General features: G+C 41.1%; 1 protein-coding gene across 6 annotated transcripts in view; it reads right to left on the minus strand.

The window, feature by feature from the left end:
• Positions 1-26,868, minus strand: part of LNX2 (ligand of numb-protein X 2) — a 126,555-nt gene that overhangs the window by 62,032 nt on the left and 37,655 nt on the right. The window contains exons 1-2 of one of the 6 annotated variants that reach the window (XM_042460404.1): positions 6,596-6,878; positions 4,584-4,729 (exon numbers count right to left, since the gene is read on the minus strand). The exons of 1 other annotated variant lie outside the window; for it this stretch is intronic. The gene's annotated coding sequence lies outside the window, so the exon portion shown is untranslated. Of the gene's footprint in view, positions 1-4,583; positions 4,730-6,595; positions 6,879-8,276; positions 8,326-23,628; positions 23,648-25,939; positions 26,014-26,868 lie in introns of those variants that run through there. 4 more of the 6 variants (XM_042460401.1, XM_042460407.1, XM_042460406.1 and 1 more) reach the window with 4 other exon arrangements.

The following is a 26,868-nucleotide window of genomic DNA, read 5'->3' on the forward strand; positions in this document are numbered from 1 at the left end:
TCTCCCACAATGGGATTCTCCCATAACGGGATGGATGGCTACATTTCCTTTTGAAAGGTGCCAGCGTAACAAGCTGTGATTCCCTGGAAGAGCTCAGAGTTTGAAAAGTTCCTTTTTTGGACTGCAACCCCCCCCCCCCAATCCCCCAGTCAGCATATGCCCACTGGATGATGCAAGGATGTATATAGTCTCTCTCCCAAAAATCAACAACACAAAACAACTCAAAAATCCAAACTCTGGTAGAGCTCATACTTTGAATGCAGAAGGTCCCAGATTCAACCCCTTGACTTTCCAGATACAGTTAGGAAAGACTCCTGTCCAGTCCTATAGAGTCATTAGAATTCAGTGTAGGTGATAAGCAGACATCATACTGGAGAAACAGGGGCCTACACTAGACCCATGCCAACCCTCCAAGAGCCACACTGTTGATACTGAATTCAGTTGCCATCAAGGTTCCCTCACACGGTTACTTCTGCCAAAACTCTGTGGCAATAGCAGCATTACTCTATGGTGGAAGAATATCCCCAAACTTCCTCTGATATAATAGTGTTCTATTATAGTGTTCTAAGAGAAATGGAAGAAAATGACAATACGAAAGGAATAATCAGCAACATTTATAAAATATTGGTGAAGAACCTATTTTTGACCAGTATTTCCTATCTCTGATGTAGAGAGTACTGAGACAGAGGGGCCAGTTGCTTGCTTGTTAATAGATAGCTTCAAATATTCTTTTACACAGCTGTTAAATCACATACAAGAGAACTCTACATTTGGCCAACAGCAAAATCATTTGTAATTTACTGGAACTCTCCTGGACATAATGCACTTCCAGGCTAAAGTCTAGGAGATGAGAGGTCAAGTAAAACTACGTGGAAATTCTTAACACTGAAAATGCAACAGAGTGATTTTCCCCTAACAGATGCTGATTCATATTCTACATTTACTTTTTAATCTTGCATGACATCATGACACCAGATGTTAAATGTTTTTTCTTCTTCATTACATTAAACAAAAGATATGCTGTTTTTGAAACTGCTTTAGTAGAAAAAGGAAAGCCTCTAGCATTCCCTTCCATAGTAATTTATCTAATCTCTAAAAACATGAGAATCACAACAAAACAATCATATTAGAAGCAAACTTGAAATAATACCCTAAAACAGTGGCAGCAACTATGTGGCTCTCCAGATGTCACTGAATTGCAGCACCCAGCCTTCCATTCAATTGTTCTATTGTCCAGAACATTTGGGAACTTCAGTCCAACAATAACTGAAGGGGGAAAATTACCGGTATACCAATCAAACCAGTAGAAAATGCCTCTTGTTTATTTATTACTGGCATGACTTGTCTGTAATACCTGGTTTCTTACAGCCATATTCTGTACCAAAGAGCATCTCCAAAGTGTTTTCAGTAGAAGCCCACATAAAACAAACTGCACAATCAATGGTCTGGATCACTGAAGGCAGGCTATCTCTACCCAAGTAGCCATAGCATTCCAACATAAGATGGAAGGCATTGCCCTCTGACTTTCTAAGGTCATCTTCTTCCTATTAGTTTCAAAACCTTCCTTGCAAGCAAAGATCTAGCAGAGGCAGACTGGGTTAGAACCTTTCCTTGCCATACCATTTGTTTTCACATGAAGGGCATACTCAAAATTATCATTCTATTCTATTCAACAGTGAACTGTTAAAACCCATTCTACCACTTCATTTTTCTGCATACCTCTCTTACTCTGAAGCAAATGGAAAGTTTTTGTTATTAAGTACTTTCAGTTGATTCTGATTTATGGTGACTCTATCACAGGATCTCCTTGGCAAGATTTATCCAGGTTTGCTATTGCCTTCCTCTTAGGCTTAGAAAATGTAACTTGCATATGTTCATCTGTGAGTTTCCATGGGTGAGCATGGATCCAAACCCTGGTCTCTCAAAGTCCTAACCCAACACTCAAATCACTACACCACACCTCTCCTGTGCCAATCAGCCACTAGTGATGCAGACCTTAGAGAGATTCCCAGAAGTTATATGTTCAAGAAAAGTCTAGAGCTCTCAAAGCAAGATGGGGGAAGGACAACCTAACCATTATTCAAACAAACATAACTGTTCAGAATAATTCCAAATCTGGATATACATACATACATACTTACTTGCATACACACGTCAAAATGTACAAACAAATACATCTAAATGGCAGCTTATCCTATTTTTGGAGGACCCCTGTTAGAGGCGAGGGAGAATTTCAATTTAGTGCACCACTGATATTTTTAAAAATTACAAAGAATGCAAATTGCTTCATATTTGAGCCATTAAGTAATTCATGTATTGTTGCTTCTTAAATGTGAATGTGGGAGAAACCAAAGATTGGCAATTAATCTACCCAGTGTCAGGCTATTTGAATGCTTACTTCTTAAAAGTCAGGATTCAAATTCTTGTGTATCCAACCAACTTATTGTTTACATTAGTACTACCACTTCTTTTTCCAGGAAGGCTCTTCCTCTTTAATATGTATATGGAATGCACAACATGGTACTTATTTTCTGAATTCAACCAACCACTATGCATCAATTTAATTTCACTCCGTTTTTTATAAGAATGTACAAAAAATCTAAAATGTCTTCATAGAGACAGAAAGTACTTGAAAATGAGAAAATCTCAACGTGGGATATCTTTCCATAACATTTTGATGCCGCAGATCAAAAGTTCAAATACTTGGTTTTTATTATTATTATTTCTTTTTATTAGAGCCACACAATTAATTGCCACCTTTTTAAAAAGAAAGCATGCCAGCATGCCTCTGTTGGAATCTACACTGAGTGGCCACTTTCCAACATTCAGTGTAAAGATGTCAACACATACATGCATAAGTACCTTGTTAAAGACCATTCTCCCAAGATGGAAGGGATGACATGAAATAAGGGAGCAATGAGCAAGTAAGAGTCTAGATTTAGTTTTGCATTATTCAGTGTGCCTTTGATATCCACTGGCATTTGGTTCCAAGATCCTCTGTGGACATCAAAATTTTTGGAAGCTCAAGTCTCATTAAATACAATGATATAGTAAAATGATGTCCCTTACATTAAATAGCAAAACCAAGGTTTGCATTGGGGATTTTTTTATTTTTTGGAATATTTTCAAGCCATGGATGGTTGAATCCGTGGGTATGGAGAGCCGACAGTAGAGCACTACACTGTAATAACACTACTATTCCATTTTAACTCCTATGGCAGCCTCCTATGGAATCCTGGGATTTGCAGTTTAACCTGGGGCTTTTGGAATTCTCAGCCAGAAAGCTCTTAGGCTTCACTAAACTAAAAATCTCAGAATTCCACAGGAGGCAGTCACAGCAATTAAAGTGGAATAATAGCACTATAACAGTGTAATGTGATAATGTCCATTGTCTTTCATTTGTAGTCAGCACTCTGTTCTCAATGAGATGCTCAGTGGGCCTTCTCCATGCTACTTAGATTTTTTTTTTCTTAAATGGTTTGTACTTCTGAAACCATAATCTACTTTCTTATGCGTATGTGTTATGGATTGGCTAAATAGAGGCAAATGAAGGCCTGGATTGGCACAAGCTCAGGTTCAGGTTATCTGAAGGATGGTATACTTCCAAACACATCCATGTCCTGAGATTTTCTGGGAAAGCCTTTCTCTCTGTCCCATCACATTCACAGGTACATCTGATGGGAACATGGGAGAGGCCCTTTTCTGTGCCCTACTTCCAAATTCTGGAACTCCCTTCCCAGAGAGAAGCATCCTCCATGTTAACTTTCTGTGAGCAGATGAAGACCTTTTCATTTCAGCAGGACTTTGAGGACTGATATTGCTTAGGTGGAATAGACCTTGTATAATAGACTGGATTTTGTATTTCCTCCCTTCTCTTTTCGATGGCATATATTTTCAACTGGTTTTAATTTTTTAAATGTTTTAATTACTTATTAAACTTTTGTATGCTGTAATTTATTAACTGTTTGTTGTTGCTGTGTGCCTCCAGGTCATTTCCGATTTATCCTGGAGTTTTCTTGGCAAGTTTCTTCAGAGGGAGATTGCCATTGCCATTCTCTGCGGCTGAGAAAGTGTGATTTGCCCAAGGTCACTCAGTGGGTTTCAATGGCCAAGTCAGGGTTTGAACCCTGGCCTCCAGAGAGTCCTAGTTCAACGCTCAAACCACTACACCATAATTTTGTATGTCACTTTGAGTCCCAAACTCAAAAAAAAAAGGTGGGATGGTGATGATGATCTGTTCAGCTGTCTCTCACCTACAGTCTAATCCTATCACATTGCTGTGCCTGTGGTGACAAGAAACTGTAATATCAATGACTAAGAGGTGTGTCATGCTGCTTTCACTGAGCTAGTTCCAGCTTAGACTGTAGGTGTGGATGGAGGAAGAACCCCAGCCTTGGACTCACTTGAGCAAACAGAGGGGAAACCCCACTGCCCCCCCCAAAGCATTACATAATGATGTGATATTGAAGTTCTACCAGTATGAGCTTTGTATGCACAGGGATTTATATTTTCATTTTAAATACTGATATCTAGAATTCTGAAAAGCTGCAATCCATTTTAAGGAAGAATGAAGCCTTGCTCACCTTAAAAGAATACTTGGACTGTCTTAAGGAAGAGTAGACAGCTACTTCAAGTGTCAGATCTTGGGGGTGAGCAGATGTGTTCTCCATTTTCCAGGCCTTTCCTCTTGGTCTTTTCCTTTTCACATCTCCAAAACTAGCCTACTGCCCTAAGAAATGAAAGGGACATTACCCAGATGCCAGTGATCAACTGCCAATCCAGTCAGTTTCTGATCATCAAATGAAGGAAGGCACCATCTTGCTTTGCTTCAGAAAGCAAAATGTTTTGGTCTGGTCCTTGGAGTAGTTTTTCACCACTACATTTGTGAAGACATATTTCAATGTGTATGAAAAATGTCAGTGAAATCTCAGCAAGTAGAAGTGTAGATAAATAAGATTTCCAGAGCTTGGACTAGGTCTCTGGAGACCAGGGTTCAATTCCCTCTGCAGCCATGAAATCCAGTGGGTGACCTTGGGCAAATCACAGTCTCAGGAGATGGCAATGGCAAACCTCCTCTGAACAAATCTTGCTGATAAATACCAATTAAAGGGTTGCCATAAGTCAGGAATGACTTGAAGGCACAAAATGCACAAAGAAAGTTACTCTTTTGGACTATAGTTCCCAGAATACTTTAGCCCGCATGACCACTGGGCATGTGAGCTGGAGGACTCTGGAAGCTGTCCCAAGCTCTGAAGATTCCCAAGGGACAAACTTTAAGAATCTCATTCTCCAGGGCCTCTCCTGTCTTATGAGCAGGGGAGGCAGAACAAGCAAAGCAGGCAAAATGTCATGAAAAACATTCCTTTTTAAACACCATAGGATAAAGATGTCTAGAATGGCCTATTCTCCAAAAAGGCAGAGAAAGACAACAACAACATCAGCAACAAAAACCAAAAAACTAGTAGAGAGATACATGAGCCAGTTACACGAAATGGTAGCAACAATCTTGCTGCCAAATATTTTCTCTTTCAAATCTAAAGGCACATTATTTTAAATAAAAGCATTCCAAACAGAGCAAGATACTAAACACTATCAAAGATAAACAAGTGGAAGGCTTCAGTGAAGACTTTTTAGAGAGATGTTCTGTGTGTTAACAGTGAAGAACTGTAAATAGATAACTGTAAAACAATTACAGGGTATGTATCCTAGGAGACTAGACAGAGCTCTCATAACTAAAAAGGCCCAGTACTTTGCCTTGTTTCCCTTGCTAAGTACATGCTACATAAATAATGAAAGGAAGGTTAACAAATGCAGTTGATGTCACATTTTGGGACACACTGCAAAGTATGGATTGCTGTTTGCTCATGCTGCCAAATTATTTATATGCCTTCCCCCCCCCCCTCTCATGCTACTCATCTTTCACTTCTCTACCCTCCATGCATCCCAATTGCCAGAGCATTAGAATTTCCTTCAGTGACTCCATTCAAAACCAAGGAAGAGTCTTTACAGCGGCATCTTGATAGCAGGAATTCAGGGCTCTTTGAAACAAACCTTTTAACCAAAGAAGTTCTGTGCTCCAGCAAAAAATATTCCAAAGTAATGTCTAGAATGGCCTGTTCTTCATGACACTTCAAACCAAATGAATGCAAGAAGCAGCTTTTAAACAAATGCACACACATTCCTCCACAAAGGAGGAAACAGAAATACTGTTCAGTTTAGTCTACCAGATTTCTGCTGACTCGTATGTTTTCAAATGGAACTACCTCCTTATTCCAAAATGACAGGACTTTGAGAGGACAATGCATGCAAAAGAACCCCAAGCATTCTTGCTTTTAGATAGAATTGCTGTTCTTTGAGTTCTAATGCAATTTTTCAATACAAATGTGCATGACAAATATACAGTAAGACAGATCATGGAACTAAAAAGGAAACTAGGATTCATTGAAAATCCTCAACAGGAAAGGTAGGAGAACAGAACCAAACAGCTATTAGAAAAGCTGCAAATATAAAAGACTCCTTAAGCCCTCTCCCCCTTTCCCCACATCTCTATACTCGCACACTTTGTCCCTGCAGTTTAGGCAGAAGCATAACATACCTGCACAACGTATAAAGGCATAGGACGAGTGGCATTGTTCTTCTCAGTGAAAGAGATCACGTGATAACACTGAACTTCAAGAGGAGAGGCTGCCAGCATGTCGATATAAGCAAAAATACACCACTGGAAAAATTAAAAGAGCACAAGCCACCCCCCTCTCTGCCCACAGCAGCCTATTGTAGCCTACGCTTTAAACACCGCAAATGGGTTCTCAGGCATAATAGTATATAAATGCAAACTCAGCCTTGACACCCACAGTTCAGTACATGTTATAGCACCGCCTGTCATAGTTAAATGGATGCAGAGCTGTGAGAATTCAAACTGCTTCCCCCTGGAGGGCATATTAAAGAAAATCAGACTTTTAAGACAGCCTCCCGGCTTTGATTAGGCATACTAATGTTTCTTTGGGTACATCAAGACAGCTCCATTCTGTAATTTGAAATTTTTAGGGCTTGCTTGGAGCACAATGTTTATTACACACAACAGAGACAGTTATACATGATATGGCTTTCCAGTTTCTAAACTGCACAGACAGGCTCCCCTCTTCAGACCATTACCCTCCATGTGAGAAGAGAAACAGAAATGGCAAGGCTAATACATTAACCCCTCACATATTTAATCTACCCAGTTTTTGGAGGCCTGAATAAGGCTAAGGGCTCTGACCCAGAGTTTCAAGAAGCTGTTTCTTAGACTACAACTCTCAGAATCCCAAGCCACAGATTCTGGGAGTTGTAATCAAAAGAAACAAGTTTCCCAAATTCTGGTCTGGGGAAATGTTAAGGCAAGACTTTGTCACTGGAATGCTCCCACAAATGGATTAGTCCTATGCTGAAAATGAGACCCAATAGCATCACCATGCTCCCTTGGCATCAGGTATTTTGTGTCTTTCAGAAGCCTTGGAGTGGCTTCCAATTACCTTTTCCAAAGGTTCCTGATCAGCCACAGGATCACTTTCCTGGTCTTGACAGTGGGAGCAGAGCAGGCAGGTGAAGCTTTATATCAGCCACACTGAAACTGTATCTCCACTTTCCCTTGGTTTAATAGACATCCAAAAAGTGGATCCACAGAGTCAACTAGTATCTCACTGCCAATCACCATGTTAATAGGAAAGCCACTTTTACTGTGCCAGGAGGAGTAGGAGCAGAAGCAGCAGCTGCAGAAGAGGACAGAGTTTTATTTGGGCTTCCAATATTCTGATTCAGTAGGAAGAGACCACCCCTTCCACTTCTGGCTCTAGCTACCATCCCTGCAAGCATGTTGACTCAAACAAATTACTTGCAAGCCCTGGGGAGGCTATCTACCTCTTGATTGGAGAAGGAACATAGCCTTGGACATTTTTAAAAGAATTCTTTAAAAGGGTAATTATGCAATGCATGTAATCAATGTGTGGCTTATATATTTTTCAAAGCCTAAGAAACATGTACAGTGCATGATTGCATGATTTGTTTGGCACAGAGAGTATTATCTAATTAATACCACATTCAGCCATCAAATTCATTCTATACATGCTGTTCTCTGCGTAACCAAAATGGCACCACTATACCATGCTGGGATGAAAAGCTATGGAGCAAAACAGGGACATTGCCTGCTCCACTTTCTAACCCCTTGGACCCATGTGAGCTGCAAATTCCCATTTTTTAAAAAACTAAAAGTGGACATATTCATAATATTTATGCCTCACCTTTTTCACAAAACTGGGACTCAAGGCTAGTTATGAGTTGAATGCAGTTAAGTGGTTTGAATGTTGGGCTATTACTCTGGAAACCAGGGTTCAATCCCCTGCTTGGTCATGAAATTCGCTGGATGATCTTGGACAAGTCACATGCTCTCAGCCTCAGAAGTGGCAAACCTCCTCCGAAGAAATCTTGTCAAGAAAACCATAAGATAGTAGGAAATAACGTGAAGGCACACATCTTCTACAAAGCATGCAAAAGACTGCCATTAAAATAGAATTAAATTATCAAAAGGCAATGGAGGACTCAGGTGGAGAAGATTGCCTCCCTCCACCCACCATCATCCCAGAGCCTCAAAAGGCAATGGAGGATTTAGTTGGAGGTTGATTGTTTTGATTATTCCACTAATCGTTTTAATGATTTAGTTTAGTTTTTGTCATTGTTATATCTGGAGTTCTTGTTGTATATTTCAAGAGGGGGAGAGGGAATTATGTGTATTGTGTTATATTGTATTAGAGTTGTATTGCATTGTATTATTGTATTGCATTCCATTAGAGTTGCATTTGCTATTATTATATAATTTCTTTTTACCTGCTTTGCTCTGTTAATTGTTATGTATTTTGCTTTGTTAATTTTATTGTTATTGCCTTGTAAGCCGCCTGGATTCCCAGTGATTGGGTGGCATATAAATAAATCTTATTATTATTATTATTATTACACAATTAAAATAATAACACAATTAAAACAATACAGCAGCCTCTTAAATGGCCTTTCTTTAAAACCTTCAGTTCTCAGAATCCTCTACTTTTTCATGGAAGATAAGCAAGCAAGCCAGATGCTATTCTGGCCTCTGTATGAAGGGAGTTCCAGAACAGTCAGCCACTGAGAAACAACTGAGTAATCACTTCTGAGTTGAGGAGGGGATACTATTTTGGGCCTCATAATGCCCTCCCCCAATTAAAATGGAGCATTGGTGGTACAATTATTTGTTTTGGAGGCATTTTTGTTTTCAGTGATGGAGGGCTCAAGGGACCATAGTGGGTCAGATGCAGTCTTTGACACACACTCTTCTATCTTTGATATAAAAGGTTTGGGAATATGGGGCTCAGAGGCTTAGGCTTCATGGGATTTGCTGTACTTTTTCAATGTATATATGTTTAGCAATAGCAAGTACATTTCTATACCACTTGTCAGTGCATGTAAGCATTCCCTAAGCACTTTACAATGTGTAAGCTAACTGCTCACAATAAGCTGGGTACTCAGTTTAGCGACCTCAGAAAGATGCCAGGCTGTCAACCCTGAGCCCCTGGCTGGTATTGAACCCACAACCTTGTGGTTTGTGAGTGGCTGCAGTACAGGCATTTAACCACTGTGCCACCAGGGCTTTACTCATCATCCCTGTTCCCCTAAAAAAACACACAGAGAAAGGCATATTTTCTTCAGAAGAAAGAGATAGCATAGTAGGAAACTGGACTGATATCTACAAACAATATTCAATCAGCTAGCAATAGCAAGGAAATGTCTATACCGCTTATCAGTGAACTTGCACTGCTTAAGCGATTTACGATGTGTAAGCCACATTCTATACTGCTTATCAGTGCATGTAAGAACTCCCTAAGCAGTTTACAATGTGTAAACTAACTGCCCCCAACAAGTTGGGTACTCATTTAGCTCTTACTACTTGCATGGATGTCAGTCACTATTTTGGTTGGCCCTCTCTCTGCTCCCTTTCTGCTGGTAGGCAAAGGCCTTTTTATTTTGGCAGGCCTTTGGCTCTTAATTCACTTTTGTATGAATAGGGTTTTTTTTAGCTGTACTTTGTTTCAGTTTGTTGCAAGCCACCTTGAGTCCTCTGTTGGGAAAAGGATAGGAAATTAATTAATCAATTAATTAATGGAGGAAGCCTTCTATTTGCCAAAAAGATATAATTTTTTTTAAAAAGCTAAACATAAAACATTTTGTCCAGGTGTTTTTCCAGAGTGGTACTCCAACATAACATTATCAAATTTGCTGATGACACCAAATTAGAAGGCGAAGCCAACACACCAGAAAACACTATCAGAATTCAAAATGACCTTAACAGATTGGAGAGCTCGGGCAAAACTCACAAAACAAATTTCAACACGGAGAAATGTAAGGTTCTACACTTAGAGAGAGAGAAAATGAAAGGCACAGATATAGGATGGCTTGATGGCACTACATGAGAAAGAGATTTAAAAGTGTATACCACAGACGGAACATGAGTTAGCAGTGTACACTGGCAACTAAGAAAGACAATGTAATCCTAGGCTGCATCAGTAGGAAGGAATACAATGTCTAGAACGAGGAAAGTAATAGTACCACTCTATTCTGGTTTGGTCAGATTTTACCTGGAATACTGTTCAGTTCTGGGCACCACAACTCAAAGGAGATGTGGAAAAGCTGGAGCATGCCCAGAGGAGGGCGACCAAAATGGTGAAGGTTCTGGAAGTCATGCCCTATGAAGAGTTACTTAGGGAGCTGGGAATGTTTAGCCTGGGGAAGAGAAGGTTAAGAGGTGACATGATAGCCATGTTTAAATATTTGAAAGGGTGCCATATTAAAGCTGGAGAAAGTTTGTTTTCTGCTGCAGCAGAGACTGGAACATGGAGCAATAGATTCAAACTACAGAAAAAGAGATTTCACCTAAACATTAGGAAGAAGCTCCTGATGGTAAGAGTTGTTAGAAAGTGGAACAAGTTGCCTCGGAGTGAAGTAATCGTCTTCTTTGGAGGTTTTTAAACAGAGGCTGGATGGCCATCTGTTGGGGGTGCTTTCATTGTGTCTTCTGGCATGGCAGGGGGTTAGACTGGATAGTCCATATGGTCTCTTCCAACTCTAGGATTCTATTATTCCAACCCACTGTCTGCACACTAGTGTATATAATGTTTAAGAGCATATCTCTTCAAGCACAACAGTTCAAAATATGATGGGTTTCAGTTAAAAATAACAACTTGCTTCCCATGCATCCCTGAAAATTTCCTTCCTTTCCTTGTGATTGATACTTTCCTGTTTACTTTCCTGTTTTCTTTCCTCTTAGAAGAATCTAGCCACCATGTCAGGACATTCCAATTTCTTTATTTCAGCTGGGAGTCAAAAGTTTAGACTAACAATTGGATTTGTTAGTCTCAACCATAGTAGAGCCACTGGATCCATGAATCACGAAATAAATGTTGAATTAACATATTCTCCAAATGTTATTTGGCAGGAACGGTCCCAATTATTCCTCTGTCATCACACTTTTCGAGCTGCTTTTAAAAGGTCCCAGTTTTCCCCTCCTCCCCCTGATTAGCCCCTTTGTGCTCAGCTTACTTGACTGCTGCAAACTGATTTCAACATCCAAAAGTAGTTTGTTCTCCATTACTCAGCAGAGAGGAAAGGAAAGAACAGGATAGAATTTTGCTCTTCCCAGTAGTCTCTGACAAAAGCAAACCATTGCAGCACCTCATAGCTTGTGTGTTCCTCCTCATTAATAACTTCTGCCATATTGCACATATTTCCCAATTTTCTTATGTGAAATGTTGGACAAATCCCATTCATTCAGTGAGACTGCTCTAGTTGGGATTTCCAAATTATTTTTGCTCCAAGATAGAAGACATAAAAACATGTTTTTCCATTCCTCCTTTTACACATCTTACTGATTTAAAACAGGGAGAGGGTGGAAAGACTGTCAACTGATATTTCCTCCAGTCATGGAGCTCTCAAACATTCACACCCTGCACCTTTAATAACTTTAAGCTTCTTGTAAGAGCCAGTATATATAGTGGTTTGAGTGTTGGACTGGAACACCATGGTTCAAATCCCTGCTCAGCCATGGAAAGCCATGGGGGTGCCTTGGCATGTCAAGTTCTCTCAGCCTTAGAAAAAGACAACAGCAAATCTCATACTCCATGCCAGGGGTCATCATAAGTTGGGAAAGCCTTGAAGAAACACACCAACAACAAACCTTCCCATGCACAAAGCAGGACATAAGACACAATTGCAAACCAAATTATTTCCAACCTTGTTAAAGCAACCTGCTGACTCACTGATAAACCACAAAACCAAATTGGGGCTGAGCATAACAACAGAAGAATCAACTCAAATTTATAAGCTGCCCTTCTCTTCCAGTAACTTTAGGATGTAAAAATGTTTCCCATTTGTACCTGACTCATGGTCATACATAAAATTTAAGCAGGAGGTTTTTCAATTTCTGCTGAAAACTAGTGACATGTCACATAGGCCTTCAGGACACTGATATCAACTGGGTGCCCATGGCTCACTGCTGCAATAAAATTCTAAGCAAAGACATCTGCTGCTGCCATGTAAATCAGAGCCTATGAATCTTTTACTCCCACCTGTCCTCCTCTGTCAGAAATGTAGGCTGATACCAGTTACTTTAGATACTTCAGTTGTAGCACAGTAGGATAGTTTTTTCCCCTCAGAGCAAACAACTGGGCAATCCCACATTCCTAAGCAGACATTCAAGTCACATTCAGTTCAATGGACTCTACTGCCAGATAAATGTGTATAATAGGAACAGGCAAGAGGCATCTACTTTTTTAAAAAGGCAGCTCCCAATTAATCTTGTACCATCATCATCTCACTACAGCAATTCGCCAGCAGGTGGTAGAGCCTTAATTTGCCTATAAGACAATCTATGTAGGCAGTTTGCATCTTGTTTAGAATTAGATTAGCACTTCCAGAAGGCTTCCCAGTGTGTTGATCTTATAAATAAAGCACATGTTACCCTCACACCTTGTTTTAGGGGGGAAACTATGTGTGGCAGGGGGCTCCCAAGGCCATACACTTGCTTGTTTTACAGAAACCTGTCTGGGGGAGGATAGCAGTGTGACCTGGGCTAAGATCCTCCCAGCTGGGTATGCCATTAAGAAGCAGGTAAGGGAAAGTGGTCGAGGGGGAGGAGTAGCCGTGGTCCATAAAAACATCTTCACATTGACCAGGAAACTTATCCGGAAAACAGATCACATTGAGTGTATCTACCTGACCCTGAATGGACAGTCTGGGGATTCTGTTAGTATACCATCCACCCCGTTGCTTAACAGACTCCCTGGCCGAGCTGACACAGCTGGTCTTGGAGCTGGTGCTGGAGTCTCCCAGGCTTCTTGTCCTGGGAGACCTCAACATCTCCCTCGAGTCCAGCTCATCAGATCTGACAGGTGCAACTTGCGAGTTCATGACTTCCATGACAGCAATGTCCCAATTAGTCTCAGGGCCAACAGACTGTGCAGGTGGTCTTTAGTACGGATCAGAAATATCCATGGGCAGAGATGATTCACTTTGACCAGATAATGATCCCTCCATGACAGAGCAGAGGGCTCTGTCATGGAGGGATCATTATCTGGTCAAAGTGGGATTGAAGGTTACTACCCATATCCCCCTCGGGGGTGGGGGACCTATTAAAATGGTCTGCCCTTGAAAGCTGATGGAACCCAAAAGGTTCCAGGAAGGTCGAGAGGGTTATATGGTTGGGAATTACAGTGATTCTGTTGATGCCCTGGTTGATACCTGGAATAACGATCTTACCAGGGCTATAGATAGTATCATTCCTGAGCATCCTTTTCAGCCCACTTCAAATAAAAAACCATGGTACACAGAAGACTTTTGTAACATGAGGCGGGCTGCACAACGACTAGAGTGCCGCTGGCTGAAACATCAACTTGTCTGACAAGGCATTCCATGAGAACTTATTGGATTCTTACAGGGTGGCAATAGATGCAGTAAAGAATTCTTTCTATGCTGCATGTACTGCGTCTGCAGAGTCTCATCCAGCAGAGCTGTTCAGGGTGGTTAAAGAGTTAACCCAATTGCCTCCCATCCTGAACTTCTTATTGGAATCAACTATAGCCTGCTGTGATGCTTTTAATGACTTTTTGGTGGATAAAATCTCTCAGATAAGAGTCGATCTGGATGCAGAAACAGAAAGAGGCATCCAGTGACTCTGTGGACTATATCAAACTGGATCATTTTGAGTTTGTAAATACTGATGAAGTGGACAAAATTCTTGGAAATGTAAGAGAGACAACATGCCCCCCCCCGATCCTTGCCCATCACGCTTGACCATCCAGGGATGGGATGCAATGAAAATATTATTACAACACATAATAAATGCATCCCTCAGGGAGGGAATATTTCCATCTAAACTCAAACAAGCAACAGTAAGACCACTTCTAAAAAAAAAACCCCTCCCTGGATCCCCTGGTGAGGGCCAATTATAGACCAGTCTCCTTACTACCATTTCTGGGCAAGGTGATTGAGAGGGAAGTTGCCTTCCAGCTCCAGGTTGTCTTGGATGAAGCCGATTATCTGGACCCATTTCAAACCGGCTTCAGGGCAGGATACAGAGTTGAGACGGCCATGGTCACCTTAGTCAATGATCTCTGTCTGGGCATTGACAGGGGAAGTGTGACCCTGTTGGTGCTCTAGGACATCTCAGCAGCCTTCGATACCATTGACCATGGTATCCTTCTGGAATGCCTGAAGGAGTTAGGTATTGGGGGCACTGCATTGCAGTGGCTCAGGTCCTATCTCTTGGGCAGATTCCAGATGGTGTCACTTGGGGACAGTTATTCATCCATGAGGGCGTCCCTCAAAGTGTGATTCTGTCCCCAATGCTGTTTAACATTTACATGAAGCCGCTTGGAGACATCATCCAGAGACATCGGGTGCGGTGTTATCAGTACACTGATGATACCCAAATCTATTTCTCTATGTCTCTGACTGCTGCAGTGACTAAGGATGGTATCTCTCCACTGGATGCCTGTCTTGGGTCGGTAATGGGCTGGATGAGGGGAAACAAATTCAAGTTGAATTCAGAGAAAATGGAGGTATTAGACATAGGTACCCCAGGTCCAGGAACAGAAATTTGCCAACCAGTCCTGGATGGGGTCACACTTCCCCTAAAAGACAAAGTTTGAATTTTGGGAGTACTCCTGGGTCCATCTCTACAGTTGTCATCTCAGGTAGCTGTGATGGCCAGGACTGCTTGGTACCAACTTCAGTTGATACACCAACTGCATTCCTACCTGGACCAAAAGGACCTTGAAGCAGTGGTACATGCACTGGTAATCTCTCGTCTAGATTTCTGTAATGTGCTCTACTTCGGGCTACCCTTATACCAAGTTTGGAAGCTTCAATTGGTTCAAAATGCAGCAGCCAGATTGGTCATCAATACAAAATCTCTTCACTGGCTGCCAATTAGCTTCCAGGCACAGTAAAAGGTAAAAAAGTAAAAAACCCTATATGGTTTGGGCCCGAGTTACTTACAGGAACGCCTCTCCCTACATAATCCACCCCGCATACTCAGAACATCTGGGAAGAATTTATTGGAACATTATAACACGTGATTAATATCGACTTCCCATAGAGCATTCACAGCTGCAGCCCCCACATTGTGGAATTGTCTACCAGAAGAGATCTGTCTTATCACTACCATAGATGCCTTCAAGAAGGCACTTAAGAGGGTTCTCTTCCAGCGGGCATATCCACCTGATTCTATATAAAATCATAACTAATGTTCCACTCTTGACAATGTTCATAGGATTATAGTAGCTTGTATATTTTAAGGAATTAATAGGAATGTTTAATTCAGTGTTAGTATTTTATAGTTTATATTTGTATTGTACTGTAATTTTAAATGATGTAATCCCGCTTCGATCCTTAGAAGCGTGAAATACAAATAATAATACTAATACTAATAATAATAATTATTATTATTATTCCACTGAAATCTGGTGTCCTGGCAGTGAAAAGTATTTATTGTGTTGTTGTGTGCCTTTGAGTCATTTCTAAGTTATGGCGACCCTAAGGCAACTATGTTATGGGGTATTGGCAAATTCCTTCAGAGGGGGTTTGCCATTGCGATCCTCTGAGGCTGAGGGACTGTGACATCCCCAAGGTCACCCAGTGGGTTTACACAACAAAATTGGAATTTGGACCCCAGTTTCCACAGTCCTAATCCAATGCTCAAAGCACTACACCAGGGGTAGGCAACCTTTTTGAGCCGGGGGCCGGGTTGCTGTCCCTCAGGCGACTGGGGGGCTGAAGCTGGGGGGTGGAGCTTCCACCCTCTGCGGGGGTGCGTACTGGGGATGGAGCTTCCACCCTCCGGGGGAGGAGCCGCATGCCGGGGGCGGAACTTCCACCCTCCGGGGACCAGGCCTCCTCCTCTTTGCCGGCCCCTGACAGGGCCCCAGGCCCCATCAGAGGCCGGTAAAAAAGCCGGCGGGGGCTGCCAGCGCTGGAGGCCTCCCCCTCTTTGCCGACGCCTGACAGGGCCCCAGGCCCCATCAGAGCCCGGCAAAAAGGCCAGTAGGGGCCGCCAGTGCTGGAGGCCTCCTCCTCTTTGCCGGCCCTTTTGCCGTCACTGGGGCCCTCCAGAAGGGCACTGGTGAGGGCATCGGGCCTCCCAGAGGCCCCCAGTGAGGGCAGTGGGCCTCCCAGAGGCCCGCTGCCGCTGTTGGAGTCCTGTTCGAGGGCTCCGACGGCTGCAGCGGGCCTCCTAGAGGCCGCCGCCAATGGCGGCAAAGTCTCACGCAACCTTTTCTGTGGTCGCACGAGACTTCACCTCTAGGCTGCCGCCATTTTCCCCCCCAAAATGGCGGGGAAGGTCACCGCGAGACTTCGCCGCCATTTTGGGGGCGAAAAGCCGCAATTGGCGGCGGCAGTGGCAGCCAGGGACCGGCCAAAAGGCCTCCGCGGGCCGCATCCGGCCCGCGGGCTGGAGGTTGCCGACCCCTGCACTACACCACACTGGCTCTTCCTGGGAAATACAGCCCTTGATAGGTTTGGAAGCAGTGTACTCCCTTTAACCCATATAAGTGACCAAACCATAGTATATGGGACTGCAGCTTTAATCAACTGCAAGTTCCATTAACAGCATAGTTATTTATTTTAATCACTTTTGCAACCCCAACCCTGCTTCATCAAAGCATCCTGCTGGAACACAATTGTCGAGTCTTTCTCTACAATGAGGAAGACTCTACAACAGACAGTGACTGTCATCCAGTAAGGCTGAATGTACCCATGCAACAGAAATAGGCGGTAGATTCAACAGAATTAGGTGGTCCTGCTCAGTTTTCAGTTACAGTGAAGAATGCAATTACAGTGAAGAATGCAATCTAAGAACGTAGAGCAAGAAACAAAATGAATACATCAGACAGACAAACCACTCTCTAAAGTGTAGGGAGTAATTAAGACATACACATGCATCTTAGAAGACAGTATCCAAAAATATCATTTCATATATGCTACAGGGACTAGGAACATGCTTTCCCTCTCTGGAAGTCTTTGATACGACAGAACATTCTCTGTGGCATGTGGGGGACCCAAGCAAAGAATATGCATATTGCAAAACAAAACCATTACAGTCTACCTTCATGTCCCTGGTACAAGATGCACATTTTCATGGGAATGAAGACCAAACACAAGCATTTATTGCAACTTCTGCATAAGTGAATAATTTTAAAAGCATGTGACAATGTTGCTCAGGAAAGACTGACATGAGATTTCTCAGTTGCTGTCAGTTGGTTTTAGTATGCCCATCCCGTTGGTTTTGAGCCAACCCAGCACTCTCCAAATCTTTTGGATGAAAACAACCACCATCTTTGAACTTTGGCTGTCATGACTGAGGTTGGTGGGAACTGTAGACTAAAACATCTACAGGACAGCAAGCCAAAGAAAGTTACTCTAAATCTCCATATATCAATGGAAGAACTATAAAAATGCTGAATTCATTTCTTTTTCTAGATTGGTATTTTCTGAGAATAGTAATTAAGCCTAAAGATTCTTGTTTTCTTCCCAAAGAACAAGCCAATTAGTAGTAGTAGTAGTAGTAATAATAATAATAATAATAATAATAATAATAATAATAATAATGCTATCTCAGAGATAACAAAAGAACCTGAATCAAGTGCTTTCCATAAATCACAACCTCTGGCTATTGAAGATCTTAGAATTACCCCAGATGAAATTTGCAAGATTATGATAGAGACAGAAGATGGGAATGTATTTTTAAACTTAGTTTAAGTCAAAGTATCAAGCTCTCAAAAATAGTTATTGCTGTAAGTTTGCAATAACAGTAACTGATTACATTCCAGTTTCTCAAAAGTAACTAAATTGTTAACTATATAATTATCCAGAAAAAATCTGAATACAAATAAGTCGCTGGTCTATGGCACAAAACACTTTCCTCCTGTTCACTTCACTGTCCCGCACACCCACAAAAGAGCACAATGTAGCACTTGAACCAAGTGATATTCTCCCATCCCCACTTAATGGGGGCATGCTCCCATAACTGTAAAAGCAACTTAAATGTTAATGTCACACCACAGAAGGAGTAGTTATCACTCGTTAAATTACAATTCTAATAAGATGCAGTTATGCATTTGTGAATCAGAAAAGGAATTAATTACACGTTACTCATTATTTGCAACTATTTGCTATTAAACTATTCACACAACTACTTTCTGTGAAGGCCTCTGGTAGTTTACAACTGTCTTTTAAAGAAAGACCTGCAAACCAATAAAAATAATCCAAAATGTCTTATTTCAGCCACATAGTCGCTTGATGGAAATTTCAAAACTGTATTTACTGAATGCTTTAGGGGATACTCTTTTATTGCTATCAAGCAGAAAAAATTCCTACTATCACCATCAAGGTTCAGAAAGCCATAGAATGAAATAGGGGCAAAAGAAGATGACCACTAATATACTGTACACTGAAACAGGATCAATTTTCTATTTCTGTACAAATACAAAGTGACACAGAATCTTTTCCACTGATGAAACCAAATCTGCTTCAACCATATTTAACAATACAATACGTACTGCTTAGAGGTTCATTATTTCACCAGAGGCTTTCCTTGATTAGAAACCACACAGAAGCAAATCTCTTGTACAATCAAGGAAGCTCTCTTTCTTGTGCAGACAGACGTACTGTAATTTCTATAGTCTTAAAGAGGGCTTAGCTAGAACTTTAGTACTGTATAGCCTATTTGCTTTAAAAATACATTGGGTTTTATAAAAACCAAGTTCATTATTACATCATAATGGATACCACCAAAATTCATTAAGGCTTCATTAAATGGAATGCAGCGAAGCAGAACTGACTTCCCAGCCACAGAGCAATAAAGTAATCCTAAGTATCCAAAAGTAAAGCCACAACCTTTACATTTGGATCTTGAAGAAAAAGATATTTCAACATTGCCACAATGCAGCCTTCCCTAAATCAGCACCTTCCAGATGTGTTAGATTATCATTGCCAACCAGAAAAGCAAATAGAGCAAAGGTCTAGGTTCACAACTGAACCAATAGACAATGTGTAGAATCATGTATCAAAAGTGCATCCATTCACTATGTCCAGTAATAAACATAAGGACATTTTCACATTGCTCAGAAGCAAATCTGGATGTGTTGAGCGGTGAACAAATCTGGATGGTCCGAGAGCCATTCAGTATATGATCTAGATCCACTGTGGTAGACCACAACAGCCCCACCCAGTGAAACTGGAAGTGGATGGAAGTTCACTTCCAGATTTTCAAACACTAAAAATTATTGTTATTTGCTTCCTAAAACACAATGATGGGGATGGCCCATGGTTTGAACTACACCTGGAGGTGTGATTCTCCCATGGGGCAGCAGAGTTGAAGCAAGGAGACTTTTGGGAGAACATCAGTTGCCCGATTCTCACCTCTGTGTAATACAATCCTGGCTGCCTGACAAACACCTCTCTAGTGCATTCACACCCTGCACCTTTAATAGCTTTAAGCTTCTTGTAAGAGCCAGCATATATAGTGGTTTGAGTGTTGGACTGGAAGACCATGGCTCAAATCCCTGTTTAGCCATGGAAGTCCATGGGGTGCCTTGGGCAAGTCAAGTTCTCTCAGTCTCAGAAAAAGACAATAGCAAATCTCATACTCCATGTCAGGGGTCACCATAAGTTGGGAAAGCCTTGAAGAAACACACCAACAACAAAACTTCCCATGCACAAAGCAGGACATAAGACACAATTACAAACCAAATGATTTCCAACTTTGTTTTACTTAAAGCAACCTGCTGACTCACTGATAAACCACACATCCAAGGTTGTGCTCTCTCAGTAGTCAGGTCCTTCTATTTTAAAGAGCTGGCCTTGAACAGAAATGCATTTAGGATCAAAGTGCCAAGAACCAATTGCTTGAGCTTCCTCAAATGCAATTAAAGAGGCAATCCCAAGTGTGCCTACTTAGAAGTAATTTCCATTGAAAATCAACAGAATTTAATTCCAAGTAGATTTGTTTAGTGTAGGGCAATGAGACAAGGAAACAGATGGCCTGCTTGGCACATGCTTTGCTTCGCCTACAGCCCAAAGGAAAAGGGAAGTGCTGAAGGTTCCTCAGGAAGAAGGAAGCTTATGGAAAAAATGAACACATACAAAAAGGTGAACAGAAAACAGTACAATTGCCTCTTGAACTACACCAATGACAGTCATGTCGAAAATTCATCCCCAAGTTGGCTAAAACATTTAATGTCTTTTTAAGAGTTCAGGGCATATTACTATCTCAAATTAAAGAACTGATATGCCATATAAACATGCAAGCTCTCAGCCAGCAAGTCCTAGATTCAAACACTTACAAAGCCTGTTTTGTATAAAACATTTTCACACTTCCTCTTCAGTGAAGCTTCTAAGGCAGTCTACAAAAATAAGATAAAATATAACCATCCTTTTAAGAAGTAACATGGATTAAAATAATCCTAAACCCAGGAATTACAGTGGTTGTGTCTGATGCCAAAAGAATAACAGAGGTGGCACTACATGGACATTTTTGGGAAAGGCACTATCCTCATATCTGCAATATGGGGGCAATCATACCAGCTGCTCTATGAGGCTGGCTGGGTGGGATTGCTGTTTAGGGCTTGTACAACAAGAATTAAAAGGATACTTGTAAATTTTCTCATTCTCGGTGAGAAAGACTGTGTCAGTACAGTGAGACAGCTTGTCAAGAACTATTGCAAGATTTTTTGCATAGATAAATGCACAAAAATGTACTATCGTGTGAAGAATAATTTTTTTGCAAAATGTTTTTTTTGTGCTGAAAATACTGTTGAATTTGAGGGGGGGATTAAAATTATTTGTTATTATAAGAACAAACTACATGAAGATTTCCATCCCTTGGGCACATTAATCCAAATTTTGTCTCTGGTCAATAAATTTTGCATATATTCATATGTTTTGAAAGCTTGTAAAATTTGTTTTAACCACATTAACCAAAAGGTTACAGAAATACATATACACTGGGATGGGCAAATGCTAGGTCTGAGATCTACTGCTAGATGTTTGGGTGACTTCCATGAAATTTTTGATGGTTGAAAGCTCCCAATATTTTTACAAGAGCAGCAACCAAATGGCCCCCACGCCATATCTTAAATTCACTTCTGCACTGAAGAGAGCTTTGGGTCATCAAGAGTGGGTTTCTAGTTCATGGGGACTGCAAACACCATTATGTTCTGGTACTCAAAACAAATTCCCAGGCTCAGAGTTATTTACTAGCTGGAATAGTTTTGTGAGCCAGAGTGATGAAGATGTTTGTGTGTTGGGCTAGGACTCTGAGAGACCAGGGCTTGAATTCCTTCTTAGCCATGGAAACCCACTGGGTGACCTTGGGCAAATCACCCCTATCTCAATGATAAATTTTGTCCAAATAAATCTTGCCAAGAAAATCCTCAGACAGGCTTGCTATGAGTCGGTGTAGATGTGAAGGCACATAACACCAACATGACTTTTGCACTACACTCCTAGAGGAGTTTCTAGAGGAGAAAACAAAACCCAAAATAGATCTCACAGGCCTGAAGTCTGTCCAAATCTGATGTACCCAACATCAGCTGAAATGCATCTTTCTCCCACATTTCTCCTAAATGGAACTGTATCTCTAGCCTAGAGAAACATAGCAATGAAAGACTAGGATCACTTGAGATGCACCATGTAAAATGCTATTAAGAAATCTGAAAGGCAACAAATGTGGCATTGTTATCTTGTCACAGTGCAATATTCCTGCTCTACTGGCTCAAATTATTTCTCCCTCATCATTTCCTCACTTGGCAACACTCCTTCACTTGCTTGTCATCAACAGTAAAATCACATGGTGCCATTCACCTCCGGCACATGTTGCTGCACAGCAGTCAATCCATAACTACCCTATAACACAGCTGATTGTTGTTTAAAATTCAGTTTTATTCTTCAATTACTCTGCTAGCTTGGCTCTAATTTATTACATTTTCTGGTACATTTGATTTTGGATATTATGACAACGTGGCTCATGCCATTATAGAGGAAATAAAGTGACAGCAATGCCAAGGGATAAAGGAGGATAGAATACCAATGGTCTGGAAAATTAAGACTATCACGGCTTGTTTGGCTTCCTGTGGAGGCCATCTCCATATTAGCACTCAAATGTAAATAGCACTTTTTAAAACAATTTTTTTTTTACAGAATTGCATACAGTTAAACCCCTGGGGGTTCAGCAGGAAGCCCTTCCTGATTCAGAATGCAACAGCTTGTCTAATGCATAAAAAGAATGGTGAGGGATCTTGTGCATTGGAAATTCTTTCAGAAAAAGTCATGGAAAATGGTTGCCCACCTCATGTTGGTTCTAGGAATTAAAAACATAAGAACAGCCACATTCGGTGAGGCCAAAGACTTATCTAATCCAGAATTTGGTTTCCACAAAAGTTAAACCAGAATCCTATGACACAAATGCAACATTCATGTTTGCAAGCAATGAGTAATTAGGAAGCATATTGCTTTTAGTACTGGAAGAAATGTCGCATCATCCAGAAATTTGGCTAATTCTTCTTTAAAGTCATCCAAGTTGTCAGGTATCAGTAAATCTTATGCCACTGAATTACGCAGTTTATTATGCAGTGTCTGAAAAAGTACTTTCTTTCCTCTGTCCGGAATGTCCCACAACTCCACTTTAGTGGACGATCTCAGGTGTATATATTAGAACCAAGGTGAAAGTGTTCTTTGCATCTACTCTCTCTACACCATATATAATTTGTAAACTCCTATCAGGCACATCCCTAGGTCATATTTTTAATAAGTTAAAAAGCCTCAAAGGAGTTGGACGGGTCGAGTTGTTCAAGGGCTGTGATTATTTTGGATGCCCTTTTCTGCTCCTTTTTCTTCAAAGTGTCTTCTTTCAAATAATTACACTGGTGATCAATGGATTTCTTGTTGTTATGTTCCTTCTAGTCACTTCTGATTTATGGTGGCCCTAAGGTGAACGTATCTCAGGAGTTTCTGTGTTGTTTACTTGAGAGGGGGTCCACCCTTGCCTTCCTCTGAGGCTGACAGAATGTGACTTACCTGAGGTCAACCAATGGGTTTCTATGGCCAAGGAGATATTTGAACCCTGATTATACAGAGTTCTAGGGCTTGCCTATAATATTTCAATACACTTTATTGTATTCAAATAGAATGTGATCCCTCCACATGCAATGCATGGGAATTTGGGCTTTTTGCAAGTGGGGGTACTCCTCAAACTCTGCAAAAAAAAAAAAAAAAAAAAAAAGAACTGTAGATTTGAGTATTCAAGAGGATGCACATTACTGAACATTTATTTATTTTATTTATTTAGGTATTTATATCCCGCCCTTCAGCCCTAATGGCTCTCAGGGCGGCTTACAATTATTTTTAATCAGACAGTTTCCTGCCCTCAGGCTTACAATCTAAAAGACACGACACAAAAGGAGAAGGGAATGGTGGAGGGAAAGGGGATGAGGTCCAGTGGTTCTTCTCTCCCTCTGAGGCCTGGACCAAGGAAGATGGATTGGAGGGAGGGCTCTTCCTTCTTCCAGGCTAGCCCTGATGGAGCTGGACCTGCCTGGTGAACTCCCTCTCAGGCCGGCAGATGGAAGTTATGGGGAGTGAAGTCTCCTTCCTCTCAGACCGGCGGATGGCAGTTATGGGAAGTGGAGTTATGTGGCCATCTGTTCATTTTGTATAGATTTGCATGGCTGTACTTTTTTGGCAGAGAGAGAGCAAATAGATGCACATTTGCACAGGAAAGTCAAGACAGTTAAGCACTGATGCAGATGTGTGAAAATCTGCAGCAATATACATAATACACTAATGTGTAGACCAGCCCCTAGTCCAGCACTCAAACCACTACACCACACTGGCTCTGTTCGATGGGTAGTTTCTTCTAAGCCCATTTTGCCTCTCCAGGTGTTTTGAACTTCAGTTCTTAGAAATCACAACCAAGATGGCCAAAGTTCAGGAGTCTGAGAATTTGATGTCTTAAGGTTATCCACAGAAACCTTTCTTTGGGGATCTCCCTATAAATGGTGACAGAAGGAAGGGCTTTTTGCATGATGACCCCAGGGTTTTGGAATGTCAACTGTAAGAAAACCTGTCTGGCATCTACATTGTTATCTTTGAGGTACCAGCTTCCAACCTATTCCTTCTTCCAAATAATTTAAACATTTAAACAGTTTAGAGCTCTCTAAAAATATTACAAGTCCTTTAGCCTCTAGGGCAATTTTTAGCTTCTGTTTTGTTTTCAGCATTGTAGTTTGTGGAATGTGCGTATCGAGATTTTATGCTACACTGGTTCTTAGTTATTTATTGTGACCTAAATCCAACTGTTTGTCCCTAGTAGAGTGGACCCATTAAATCAATGAGAATATGGCAAGTCAACACTTATATAAGTCTGATTGGCCCGGTACAAACAGGCCTTTCTGACGCGCTCATCATGTGCTAGGGTTGGCTGGGGGACAGAGCACCCACATGCCCCAAAACCCTCAAATGTGATGAGGGTGTAACAATGGCAGCGCCCTGCATACATAGGCGCTGCCATTGTTATGTAAGCTCTGTGCGGTGTCCGCATGGTGCCACGCAGCGCTTATGTAACAAGTGCGCCACATTAAGCTGCCACTGCGGCTTAAGAACCCGCTTTTTGCGAGTTCTTTATCCGCCAGTGGGAAGCCGCGCAGTTTGGCAGCTGCAGCTTCCCTCCGGCAGAAAAACAGGCACTGGGAGGCCACCCTTTTTGGGTGGTCTGTACCGCGCCATTGATTCAATGGATCTTCTCTTGTTCAGACTAACAACAGATTTTGAGCCTATGATTTCTCTTACTGCATGGTTATGTATTAAACTGCTGCACAATGACTAGAGAACTATCACTTAATACATGTAAATAAAACATGTTCTAAGGTATTTTGACTATAACTGGATAGCTACATTAAAATCTGACACTTTAAAATGTTGAAGTTTAGGTTATAATTCTACACATGCTGATCTCGAGTTCTTTCACACTATTATAATGATATGCTTCCACTCAAAGTGCCATGACAGGATGCTATAAAATCCTGGAGCTTGTAGTCTGGTGAGGCACTAGAACTCTCTAGCTGAAAATTCTAAATGCTCCTCCTTAAAGTGCAAATCCTAGAATCCTATAGGATGGAACCATGGCAGCTGAAGTATAATCATAGCTCTATGATTGTGTAGTGTGAAAGGGCTTCATGAGTCTCTCATGCATGGGAGGTACTCATTTTAGAAGGGTAAAGAAAGCTTTGCCAATATAGCTGAGCTTAAAAAAAAAGCAGAGACAGAGAGACATGGGAGATATTAACAGCAATTATAGATGGAGACATCCTGTTCCCCTGGTTTTGCTTACTTGTGTGGGGTACTTCGTCTGAATGGAAGGAGTGGAGTGGGAGTTCCTGATGATTATTTCCTGAAGTAGCATATCTGGAACAACAAAGATTAATGCATTTATTTTCTAATTTTAATTACCCTTATTTTCTATTTTCCAACAAGGGTTCCAATAGCTAAGGCAGTTGATACAAAGCACTCCGTTTAGTAGTTGAAATGTCCAATCTCTATCATTCTTAGCAATGCAAAATCAATGGCCTGATCTCTGAATGTTTCATAAAACAAAACAAAAAATGTTAAGAAAAGTTTAAACTAAAAAACCCAGAATCCCCAAGCCAGCCCTGCCAGTGTGTAAGATGGCTGGCAGATTCTGGGCCTTATGAGCTTCCCGGCTGGGCTTTAGTTAACTATTCCAAATCTTTTGGAATTTTAGTTCAATATTGTTTTATAATCTTGTATATTCTGAGTATATGTATGAGTACAGTTTGCTTTATATTACATGGTATTTTTTTGTATTTTATCTGGATAATTTATTTTACACCTGTATTGTATAGTTTAATATTTTTATTAGTCCTTCCATTCCTCTCCCTTCTATGTATACACATATGTTGTTGGCCCTCCACATTTGTGGCTTTCACTTTTGTGTTTTTGGTTTTTTTGTGGATTTGATTAATATATTTATCTTTAGGAATCCCTAGGTCTTCCAGTGTGACTCTATGGCCAACTTTTGCGAAAAGCTGCACTAGAGGACCTAGAGATTCCTAGAGAGAATACTTGTCTAGGCATTTATAGGTCCTCCAGCATAATTCATTTGTCAACCCCTGGCAGAGCTGACCATAGAGTTGAACTAGAGGACCTAAAGATTCCTAGAAAGGAGTTTTCTTAGGCAAAAAAAGGTAGATTTTTATTTGTGGTTTTCCTACTTTCACAGGGATCCTGTGTCTCTAACCC

The sequence above is a fragment of the Sceloporus undulatus genome, chromosome 3 (genome assembly GCF_019175285.1).
Source record: "Sceloporus undulatus isolate JIND9_A2432 ecotype Alabama chromosome 3, SceUnd_v1.1, whole genome shotgun sequence".
Taxonomy (NCBI): Eukaryota; Metazoa; Chordata; class Lepidosauria; order Squamata; family Phrynosomatidae; genus Sceloporus; species Sceloporus undulatus.